Source organism: Tasmannia lanceolata, unplaced genomic scaffold (assembly GCF_043159265.1).
Source record: "Tasmannia lanceolata isolate RefF3 unplaced genomic scaffold, GAP_Taslan_0.1 ptg000011l, whole genome shotgun sequence".
In the NCBI taxonomy this organism is placed as follows: domain Eukaryota; kingdom Viridiplantae; phylum Streptophyta; class Magnoliopsida; order Canellales; family Winteraceae; genus Tasmannia; species Tasmannia lanceolata.
Window position 1 is genome coordinate 21,363,908 of NW_027518688.1, and position 12,970 is coordinate 21,376,877.

Here is a 12,970-nt window from a genome sequence, read left to right on the forward strand (position 1 = left end):
GGAGGATGCTTTAGAAATCTAAAGTGTGATGATTCTACGAAACGTGGCGATCGTCCTTATATGACAAGATAATAAACCAGACCTACAAGCCGCGGATAATCATTCCCGGCATCCGACTTTCACTAATCTTAGACACCTCGTCCAATTGAGATATCTCATTACAAAAGTTTTTAGCTTTCATAAAATAATCAGAAACAGATAAATTACCTTGTGTTAATGAGCCGATCTCGTTCTCCAAGAACTGCAACCGTGCATCGTTCGCCCGTGAAAACAGAGATGAGAGTGCCTCCCACGCTTCTTTTGGAGTTTTAGCATCTCTAATATGCTCAATCAACTCCTTCTGTATTGGATCAAGTACGCCGTGGTTTGCATATGTTTTATTTTTGAAAAATTTGTTAGTTGATTTACTCTTCTGTATTTTGTTGGATTTCATTTCATGCAAATCTCTAGATATTTGATCTGTGTTGTATGTTCATTATTACTCTATGGAACGTTTATGATTGGGCCCGAGTGGGCCGTGACTGATGATTAGGTCTGAGTGGGCCGGTTGGTGCCTTCTACATGGTGACTGATGATTGGGTGTGGGTGGGCCGGTTGGTGCCTTGTGCACGGTTACTAGCATAGCTATGAATTGATATCCCGGCCTTAACTAGTTGGAGGGTGATAACTGGTGCGTAGTCACGTAAAGATCGGTATTTTTCCTCTATAGTGAGTGCTTGATGGTGGGAAAGTTTTCGATTCGTTACCTCTGCCAGGTAGGAGCTGTAAAACTTGGCCGCGACTACTTGGGTCCGATCGACAACCACGTAAGTATGGGATGTTAAGCTGGCAAATTGTGATAGCCCGTCACTTTGAGAGGTGATCGAGGCCATAGCTATGTCTAGTGTGGAATTGTGAACTAGTTGAATTATTTGTAGCATGAAACCTGTGTGTATTGTTCCAAACTATTAGTTATGTGCGGATTATTCCAATTGATAGTTATGTCGCTTTGTATTTATTTCATGATACTAGTTTTGCTTTGGAAAAAATATGCATTTATCTTATTTAAATGCTTTGGTCGTGTTTTGTATACTTGATCCAACCGATGTAGATTCTTTGTTATGTATTGAGCATAAAAGCTCATTCCACGTTGTCTATCATTTTTTAGATAATGAACCGTAGGTAGCAGGTCGTGGGGAATGGGAGTGGGAAACGGCTTGGCTTTATTAGAGACTATTGTAGCTTGTTAGACAATTAAATTTGTTTATTTACTTAACGAGCATCATTATTCGTAGCGGTATGAATCGGGCGACATGTGGCCCTCAAGGTATTGGGATTAATTAATTATCTTTTGGATTTTCTTTTGAATAAATAAATGTTTCCGCTAGTTGCTCTGTATATCTCTGATATCGGTTATTTGTGGTTGTTTTGGCCTTGCATGTCCATGTGGTTGTTGTTGGAAATCGGGGCGTGCTACACTGTCTCAGGGACCCCGGTTTGGGGTGTGACAAAACTTATGCCTTAATCTTATCTCTACAGACTGCCCGGGGCAGCTACAGATAAGGGACGAGAGAGACATTGTCATTCGGTAGAGATCTGTGATGTACCTTTAGTATCATCCACCTGGACAAGTAGACACATCGTTGAGGCCCCATTAATGGCATTTGTGCCGGGAAAATTCGAAGCCGCCCTAAATTTGGAGCCATCTCCATATCAAGATATTGTTCGATGCTTACACTGTTTTTGATATATGGCGGGTACAAAACTGGGAACCACACTGTATGACGGGTCACGTTCACGTAGAGCATGGTATATTCTTATATTCTCAATAAAAAATTATTTCCATAGGTGGATCCTAGCCTTCCAATCTATAGAGGTTTCCATAACATGTGGTTCATCTATAGACTAGAAGGCTGGGACCATCTTATGGAAATGATTTTTGGGGCACAACCTATTTACATTGTGGCCCATCAAAGGGACGGATTGGATCATCCAATCGTATGCCGTATAGTACTTTTTGAAAAAGACTGAACTACGCAAGCTTACACCATATAAAAACTAGAAAAATCAGGGGATGTGGGAATATCATAATCTCACGCCTAAAATTCTTGGGGCACAGCCTATTTACGTTGTGGCCCATCAAATGAACGGTTTGGATCATCCTATGGCCCTAAATAGGTTGTGGCCAAAAAATTATTTCCATAGGATGATCCTAGCCTTCCGACCTATTGAGGTTTCCATAACATGCATTTCCTCTATAGATCGGAAGGCTGGAATCATCTTATGGAAATGATTTTTGGGTCAGAACGTATTTATATTGTGGCCCATCAAATGGATGGTTTGGATCATCCAATTGTATGCCGTATAGTACTTTTCGAAAAATACTGATCTACGCAAGCTTACACCATATAAAAACTCTAAAATTCAGGGGATGTTGGAATATCATAATCCCACACCTAAAATTCTTGGGGCAGGGCCCATGAAATGGACGTTTGGATCATCCTATGGCCCTAAATAGGTTGTGGCCGAAAGATTATTTCCATACAATGATCCTAGCCTTCCGATGTATTGAGGTTCCATAACATGCATTTCCTCTATAGATTGGAAGGCTGGGATCATCTTATGGAAATGATTTTTGGGTCACAACCTATTTACATTGTGGCCCATAAAATGGATGGTTTGGATCATCCTATGGTGTGTTGCACATTACTTTTCTGAAAAATACCGAACTATGCAAGCTTACACTATATAAAAGCTCTAAAAATCAAAGGTAGTGGGAATGTCATAACCCTGACCCTAGAGTTCTTTAAATAAAGGTACATTTGTCATTTTAAAATTTAAAATCATTATATGTTTGAATTCGGTCTAGAGACTTGTCAAATTTACCCCATTTGCAAAAAAATGGCCAAATGCCAATACCAAACTATGTTACTCTTTTCACAAATAGTGCATAGTTAGTTACTCTTTTTGCAAAAACCCCTACAAACACGAGAAGGCATATCTAGTAACTAATTTGGGCATTTTTCCTGTCACCATTGAATTCTTTTTGCCTTAAATTCAATTGGGGATGACTATTATTGACTAGTCATAAGGAAAAAAAAATCCTCTCTCTCTCTCTCTCTCCTACCCTCTATAAATAGCGCTTATGTTTCTTTGGCAACACATCTATCTACTGGCAAAAATGAGGACCTGGATCTTGATTTTGCTCTCCTAAGCCTCTTTGTTTGGTTCCTTTGCAGAGCAATGTGGAAGACAAGCTGGTGGAACTCAGTGCCAGGGAAGGCGCTGTTGCAGCCAATATGGTTACTGTGGCCTTACCTGCTAGTACTGCGGAGCAGGCTGCCAGAGCAATTGTCATACTGACTGTTTGACACAAAACTTCACTACGAGCGGTGATGGGGGTGTGGCCTCCATCATCAATCCATCCCTCTTCGACCAAATGCTGAAGCATCAAAATGACCCCACTTGCCAAGGCAAAGGCTTCTACACTTACAATGCTTTCATTGATGCTGCAAATTCCTTTGATGGCTTTGGCACCGTTGGGGACGTTGACACACGTAAAAGGGAGATTGCAGCTTTCTTGGCTCACACATCCCATGAAACTAATGGTGGGTTTCTAATACCATCCTAGATCGTATTGTGAAAAAAATAAAAATTGAAGAAGAGAAAGAATGAGAAATAGTAATGAAAAAGATAACTAACAACTAGTTAGAATAAAGATAACTAAGATACGGATAAAGATAACTATAAAGTAATCTAACAAAACAACTAATTAGCATGGGAATGGATAGAGCCCTTTGGAGAGAGGATGCTGGAAAGTAGAGTCGTATCAGTGTCCCTATTTACTATGTCCAATGTCGTTGATTGTGTTGATGGTTTAGTTCATAATCTTCTAGCACGAGCTCACAAAATGTTTTCCCTATATATATGCACATATATATATATATATATATATATATATATATATATATATATATGGGAATTGCTAGCGTCCATCGCAAAAGCGTTTTCGCGGTTGGTCTGTCGCACATGGAGACAAAAGCTGTTGTTTTCATTAACGAGGTGGCTGGTCTGACGTGCACCAAACCAGCCTCAGAAACCCTTTTGCGATGCAGCTTAGAAAATCCCTTTATATATATATATATATATATATATATATATATATATATATATATATATATATATATATATGAGAAAAGTGCGCACCAATGCCTCCCATTGGTGCGTTTTAGCAGGACCCAGCGGGACCCAAACATTTAAACGAATGGGAGGCGTTATAACAACTTAAGCGCACCAAAAAAATGGTGCGCTTAACAGTTTTCTCTCTCTCTCTCTCTCTCTCTCTATATATATATATATATATATATATATATATATATATATATATATATATTATGCATGTTAGTTTTTCAACTTAACGTGGATCTAGTATCTGTGATTAATTAATGATTCATTAATTGATGTATTCAGGTAAGTGGGCAACTGCACCAGGCGACCAATATTCATGGGGATATTGCTTCCTTCAAAAACAAGGCGAGAATCTAGTAGATTACTGCGTTGCAAGTGCAGAATTTCCATGCGCTTATGGTAAAAAATACCACGGCCGAGGTCCCATTCAAATCTCATAGTAAGTTCTTCTTTTTCCATGCATTTTTTTCTGTTGTTTCTAGATTTAGCTTTCTAGAGATCTATCTTGACTTGTATTTTCGTGCTTGCAGCAACTACAACTACGGCTCAGTTGGAAAAGCCATTGGGGCAAACCTTCTCGCCAACCCTGATCAAGTTTCCACTGATGCTACCGTTTCATTTAAGACAGCAATATGGTATTGGATGACTTCTAAATCACAAAAACCTTCCTGCCATGATGCCATCACAGGCCGATGGACACCATCCAATGAAGATAAGACCGCGGGCCGCCTTCCTGGATTCGGTGTTTCCACCAACATCATCAATGGGGGACTTGAATGTGGCAAAGGGAACAATGTTGCGGTCGCAAACCGCATCGGATTTTACAAGAGATACTGCGCAATACTTGGTGTGAGCTATGGTACCAACATTGACTGCTACAACCAAAAGCCTTTTGCCTAGTTAATTAGGCTTTTTCTATGTATTTGAATAAGTGACTACTAGTGTCATCTATGTAAAAGTATATGTATATGTCAAAGACCATTTGGCATTAGTATTAAAATCCTCTCTAAATATAAGTTGATTAAATAAAACTATAAGGAGGATGCATTAGAAATCTAAAGTGTGATGATTCTACGAGACATGGCAATCGTCCTTATATGACAAGATAATAAACCAGACCTTCTATTTCTCAAAGTAACTTTATTATTGTGGTTTTTTCATAAAATTATCATCGATTACCCCTTGATATAAGGTGCATAGGACATACATATGTGTCACGCCCCGACTCAATATCCACGCCGGGCACACGACAGCGCTGCACACCTGCAAGGCGAACCCTCAAGCATGCAAGGCATTCGATACCACAAGCAATACAATCATATGTCTAAAATAAATCTAGGCATATATCATAGTACTAAAGTCAATGTAAGACATCAATATTTATTAGAAAATTCATTAGGGCCCACCTTGTTCGAAGATCCAAACCACTCATTTGTTGGGCCCCGGTGCAAATCTCCTTTCCCATAAAAGCATATGACTAGAATGATCCTAACTCTTCAATCTGTCATACGGTGTCCTCGGTATAGAGATGGAAGAGTTAGGATCATCCTATGAAGATGATTTTATAGGAATGGCATGTTTGCATTGGGCCCAGGAAATGGATGGTTTGGATTTTGAAAAAGGTGGGCCCAAGTATTTATTTAAAAAAAAAGGTCATATATGGTCTTCGCATGTAGGTGCATGTATTTTTTTTAACACAGTTGGGCCTAGCTGTTCAAAGATAATACTCAGTTGTGTTCCCCCCAAAATCATCTTCATAGCTAGGATGATGCTAACTCTTCAGTTTGTTATATTGTGCCTTCAATTTTAGGATTAGGATCATCCTATGGAGATGATTTTCTGGGCAAGGCCTACCTATTCAAAGACCTAAAACTTTTGCTAGGCCCACCAAGGAGTTGTGTTGACAGAGATAGAGAAGGTTGTGAGAGTATATATATATGGTTTGTGTGTGTGTGTGTGAGAGAGAGAGAGAGAGTTGAGGGTGTGTACGGTTTTAAGAGAGAGAGAGAGAGGGAGAATGAATTTATTTTAGAAGGGTGTGAATTCATCATTGAACTTTAAGAGTTGTGAGGGTGGGTATGGTTTTAAGAGAGAGAGAGAGGGAGAATGAATTTATTTTAGAAGGGTGTGAATTCATCATTGAACTTTAATTTAATATAATAGAAATATGAGTCAGTAAACTCAGATAAAATTAGGGAGTCGGGTTCAGGTTATATTCGGTTGCCTGAGGCCTCAACCCTAACCCAACCCCGAAATAAAATTGGTTTATTAGCTGGCTGATCTGGACCACCATTTCTAGAATGCGTCATGGTTCAAAAACAAACTGATAAGACAATCTTACTCACAAACATCGGTGGAAAATTGGACAGTTTCACCATTTCTATTCCAGCCACTCTTTTAGAGTCGGTTACTCATCTGATAAATGATAATTATTTTTGAAATGGCAAATTTTATAAAAGAATTAGAAGGAACACCCGAAAGGGAATACCCAAAGTTACAGAACAAAAAATAAAAAACTAATTACACAATGAATGGGACATCAAATAGGAAATTGATCAGACTAATTCATCGAGTTGCATACCACCCCTCTTCAAGCCAACGCATCTGCCTTCTCATTAGCAGACCTTCTAACATGAATCAACTCAATATCTGATTCCGCCAATATATCTTCCATTTCTTCAAAAGGATCCAAAAACCTCCAAGGTGGAGCCACCACATCTGATAAATGAAAATAAAAACAATTATTTGATCAGTTCAATATCCGTACTAAAATGGTTTGGAAATGTGATTATATAATGGTACGACTAGGATTGCTTGTCCTTGCACCCAACTAAACAATAACTTGAACTAGTATTGTATAAGTTTAATTTAGTCGGACCGTCAATTTATATTGTTATCTTATGCAAGAAACAGTACTTGAGTTCCAAAGACCAAACACAAAGTCCATAGAAAGGTCTTCCCGCAATTCATCTAGAACTGGAAGAGGCATTACCTAATAAGGAGGGCATTCATGCCACAAACCGATCATGATGATTTGCATTATTTCAAGCAGTGTGAACAAAATACTTGCTACATGGAACTCCATCTTACAACTATTCAATGATGTACTAAAGAATAGATCCAAACAATAGAATATTGATACTGATGGCTTGAGTCAGAAGGCAAATAAATTTGAATGCAAGCTGAATTTGTGGGGTTCAAGCGTTTAAATGGACTACATGAGGAAGATGGGGACTTCAAAGAGAGATGAATGAGATCAAATCGATTAACAGGAGATACGGGATATGCATGTCTACGATGGGTCTCTGTTCATTGAAAATTATTTAAAACAAATCTGTACGGTCTGCCAAAGCTAATAGTCTTCCCTTATTATTGGCTCGCTCTTTCAGAAAATTGCCATCTATTACCCCTCGATATGAGGGGGGACATACGATATACACGGGATGGAGTTGATGCAGCGGCATGTCGAGCAAAGGAGAAGATCACCAACCTTCCAAAAAGAATCCTTGAACCCACGAGGAAGATGCTAGAAAATTAAACTTGTATTCAAATTTTCATTCATGGAAAACTAGTTTCATACACCGAATGTCCAATATTTATTGGCTTTTCTTATTTCTCCTTTCCTTAATTGACTAAAACTCTTCTTCACACTTAAACTCTAAATCCTAACTATGACTAAGACTCTAACTTCATCATCAACTAGGACTCAAACAGAAACCATCCTAAGTAAGAATTCAACATTTATATAAAAAATTGTCTACTTACAATATACACTTTGGTTGTATAGCTGGCTGATCAGGACTGCCAATATTGTGGGCCCCAACTAGAATGAGACATTCTCCAAAATCAAGATGATTAGACAATCCGACCCATTCAAATCAGTAAAAACTTAGACGTTTTCACGGTTTCTATTTGAGGCGTTAATTTGAAAGCGGTCGACCAGTTAATAAGGATAATTATCTGATAAGTGTAATTTTAATGTTAAAATGATTTGAGTACCCCCTAATAGGATGATAAGGCTTAACCCAGAGGATCAAACAAGAATCGTACCTGAAGCGTACGATACGAAAATTGCACTAGAATCCATTAGGGAATGATAGAACACCGTTTTATAAGAATAGAAAATATGGAAAAAGATGATAGGGAAAAGGGCAAGAATGAGTTAATTCGAGGAAACTCAGGCCTCCATTGAGTTAATTCGAGGAAACTCGGCCTCCAATAAGCTAACCGCACTAAATTTGATTATTCCTTGCTCAAAAGCCATACGACATAGGTAACTAATGCATTCCAAAGTGGGATCGCTTTTGGCCTCCTCCATCACCACCAGTCACCTCAATCTCTAACCCAATCCTCATCCCCATCTCCATTTCTCTTCATCTTCCACCATCCCACTTATCCTGTTCAAAATAACACCTTGGAGGGGAGGATGAATCAAAAGAGGTCAAAATTAAAAAATCAGAGGCAAGGGGATTGGTTTTGCCCATCCTGTGCTTATTACAATTCAAATGGATGACTAGGTGTCGATGATGCTTTCAGAGGAAGAAGAATTCATCACCCTCAGTTTATTGTCCGGTGACTGTGGCTCAGGACGGAAATAGAAAGCTTGATCAGCGGTGGAGGCAGGGGGATTGGTCCTGCTCATCTTGCAATTATTCAAACTTTAAAAGATGGAGTAAATGTCGTTGTTGCCACCTGGATCGTAAACAAAAGCCTTCATATCCATCCCCTACCACATCAGGGGCTGGAGGCCAGATAGTTTCGGAATCTGGTCCATGGCCTGACTCTGGGATAATCTCGTCCTCTATGGTGGAAGATGGATCTCTGTCGATCTCTATTTCTGGCAAGGAGGTAGAAACAAGAATGGATTCCTTAAAGGCATGTTTGGTGGGTAGAAGGAATGATTTGTCTGGATCCCTTCAGGATCTATGGGTGTGGGCCAAAAATTCTTGAAATTCCCCCTCCCTCGCCTGCCCGTGTTTACTCTCCAACGACAAGATCCTTTTTATTTTTGATTATGAAGAGGTGGCCTATAGGATTCTGGTTTTGGAAATTGGAATGACTGAGTACCCCTATCTTCCCTTTCCCATTGGTCCCCAGATTATATTAAGGGCTCTAAGATACTATGGGTCTACTTTTACGATATCGCATTACATGTGTGGGACTCCTCGACGGTTGAAGGCTTGGGAAATCTTTTTGGGCAGGTTACGGAAGTGAAAATGGAGGGCCTCCATAATCAATGTATGTGTTTTGATTAGCCAAAATCTACGCCCCTCGTTGGAAATTTTCTCTCATTGGGAAGCTATGGATTTCCAATTATTGTTACATGGTTGGAGTCTCCATCCAGGGATCCAGGGGCCCCCAATTGGACCCTGAAAATGGTCAGAGAGATTCTTTGTTGATTGCCTCACCGGGAAACAGGACGTCGGTGCGCCCCTTGGAGATTCAGGCCAGGCGGCCAGTTGGCATTCTGAATTCCTCTCATCAGGATTCAAATTTCAAATTTCCAAGGGCCAGATTTGGAAATTTGCAAGGCTCGCTTCCCAAGCCTAGTCTGAAAGGACATCCGAATTTTGATTCAGGGTCGCGAGATCAGGGCCCTGTTTTAGCTCAAAATAATAGACAGTGGCGCAATCCAGCTATGACCAGGATGAATCAGGATTCTGGAAATCATTGTCAGTATTTAGAAGAGGGTGGGCCCTCATTCGTGGCATGCTCGGTATAAGTGCAAATTTCTTTGGGTGTCTTACTTCCTGACAGTTGCACTTTTTGGATGATTCTGGCGTCTTCTGTTGGTGATGCTATCAAGAAGAAGTCCCAATTGATATAAAAATGTTAAAGGATATCTTCAAATAATGAAAAGATCTCTAATCCTGGAGCTACTTTCCAGGCATGGGAAGTTAAAGAGTCTTTGCGTCTTTTGGGTGTTGGCGGTTGTTGTAATGTGCATCCCCTCAACGGCAATGGGGCCAGAACGTTGAGAAGCGTGAAGGACACCAACCTTCATAGGATTGGAGGATGGCTGAATTGTAGTAGGGATAATCTTAGTACCAGAAGGAAAATTTAATGATGAAATTAGGAAGCGCCACTTTGGCGCAATTAATGCCGCTTCATGATAGCAGGAGATTCTTCACAACTTTGGGTTACTGGCCTTCCCTTTGTATCCATTCTGTGGCGATACGTTGTTTTTGGGTGATCTTCTTATCTGTTTCCTTTGGGTTGGGGACCTGGGATCTAAATGGAAAGTCAGAACGATTCGGTATCTCCTCCCCCTTGCCCTTCCTCTTCAACCCGTGGCAAAACAATAATGTTGCCGGCATGAACGGAGCCAGAGGGGGGCAAGGGGAGGCAACTGCCCCCCTAAAAAATCTGAAAAAAAAAACTTATGTGGCTTTCTAATATTCCAAAACTATCCTTTTCTCAGCTTTCTAAAACGCAACCTTTCAAAATTTTAGTGATTTTTCTAAAACGTCTTCCCTCCAAGATTTTAGAGATTTCCCAAAAGCAAATCATGCTCTTTCCAAAATCACAACTATCCTAAATTTTATAACCGGACTCAATCTCTCTCTCTCTCTCTCCAACTCCATCTCTCTCTCCCTAATCTCCATCTCTCTCTCTCTCTCTCTCTCTCTCTCTCTCTCTCTCTCTCTCTCTCTCTGGTCTCCATCTCAAGCTCCTTCTCTCGAATCTCCCTTTCATCGAAGCAAATAGTGAATTTTGACTTGAGTTGTGATCTTGATTTTTTTATTTGTAATACGGTGTTGGTTTATCTCTCTCTATTTATTTTTTTTGCAATATAATTGCAAATTATGAATTCCAAATTTTTGTTTTTGATGAATTTCATTGAGTACTTCTCTTACCTCGTTTTAATGTTTGGTCCCACTTTGAAAGCCAATGGAAAGTTGGAAACCTCTTAATTAAATTAGAAATTTCTCAAATTACTAAACTAATAGTCTAATATAGTAATATCTAATTATCTATGGTTTTAGACTTTTAGCCCTAAACGAGCTTTTACGAGCCGAGCCGAGCCGAGCCAGGCTAACTCGGGCTCGGCTCGGGTCGTTAAGGATTCGAGCCGAGCTCAAACCGAGCCCGAGCGAGCCGCCGAGCCCGACCCAAAATTGACACCCTTAGTTGGATATGATATTTCTTGTCTCCTATTTTATACTTGCACTCTTCATCTTTATGTGACCCGGTTCTCATTGGCTGATATAATTCGCAACAATCTATTAAGAGAAGTGAAAATACAGATGATATATGCACTCCCTTGTTTTGCTTCGTTTTTATACCTTTCGTTTGGATGTTGTTAGCTTATTTGGTGAAAACAAGATAGTTTCAGAGCATATCTGGCTACCATTAATTTTTTTTTTCCTGGAAAATATAAGCTTACCAAATGGTGAGGGAGGGTGGGAGAGGCGGGGACATAAGAGGGACTTAGTGGGGAAAGGGGAAGAAAAGAATGAAAAACAAGGTAACCAAGAAAAAAAAAGAGGGGCAGGGAGAGGGTGGGAGGGGGGGAGAGTGATAAATCAACCCCCATATATCTTAAATAGACCCCTTTTAACGTAAAACCTTTGGGGTGTGAGTTACTCGCTTGTACGGTGTTTAACAGCAGATGAAAACTTTTTTCACCTGCCCTAACGGTTTACCTTAAAAGGGGTCGATTTAAGATATATGGGGGTCCATTTATCACTGCCCAAAAAATATTATGGTTGGCAAACATGGCCTTGATATGAGCTTTTTTCAGAAAACTTATCAAACAGCCAAGCGGACTAAGTCTGTAACAAAGAAACCAGTTATAGAGAAAATCCTAGAAAAAAACTTAAGCCATTTATTGGGCCCTAATCTCATCTCTATAGACGGCTTGCAGGAAGATAAGTGGTGAGAGACATTGTCCTCATAAGGTAAAGATAAAGTGATGAAAAACTTGCGCCATTTATTGGGCCCTAATCTTATCTGTAAACAACTTTCAATTTCTCGAATGCTATTAATTAATGACAAAGATTTTCTAGATATGGGGGTATGAAAAGGGGGGACCATCCTGAATGGAAGGTCGAGATCATGCAGAATGTGAGTGGGCCCCATTTTAAGCTTCGGGCGGTATATCCTTTTTTTTTAATGAAGATGCCAATTTTATTAAATAATAATGGATTAGATGTGCACAGCGGGCTAAGGATTACGGTTACCACATATAAAATGATTCGTTAGAAGCTCTTAATTTGGCTGAGTGATATCAGAGCTTTGGTTGTTTGGAAGTATAATTGTCAGTGTGGATAGAAATGGAGAGTTCTATATGAACCATGATCAAGTCTATATTGAAATGGAGAGTTCTATATGAACCATGATCAAGTCTACAGGTCAAATTGGACATTTTGAAAATTGAAACTGGAGGATATCTTAGCCCAGGTGTGTCACCCTCTTTACTCATTCGTGGCATCTAAGTATATATCTCCTCCCAACCGTCTAGCTACCTCTCTCTCACCACTTAAGAAACTAATTAATCATTGAAAAATATTCATGGTTGCAAAACATGGCCTTAATACGAACTCTTTTCGGAAAAGTTATAAAACAGCCAAGCCCACTAAGTGAATAACAAATTAAGAAACGACTAATAATGAAAATCCTAACTGAACTTATGCCATTTATTGGGCCCTAATCATTTCTCTATAGACTGCCCGCGGAAGCTAGATGTAAGGGACGAGAGAGACATTGTCATTCGGTAAAAATCCTCTCTCTCTCTCTCTATATATATATATATATAAATAGCGCTTATGTTTCTTAGGCAACACATCTATCTACTAGCAAA

General features: G+C 39.6%; 1 pseudogene; it reads left to right on the forward strand.

Moving 5' to 3' along the window:
* Window positions 1-3,324: 3,324 nt before the first annotated feature.
* LOC143886025 (endochitinase pseudogene) lies at window positions 3,325-5,067 on the forward strand (annotated as a pseudogene).
* The last annotated feature ends 7,903 nt before the right edge of the window (window positions 5,068-12,970 follow it).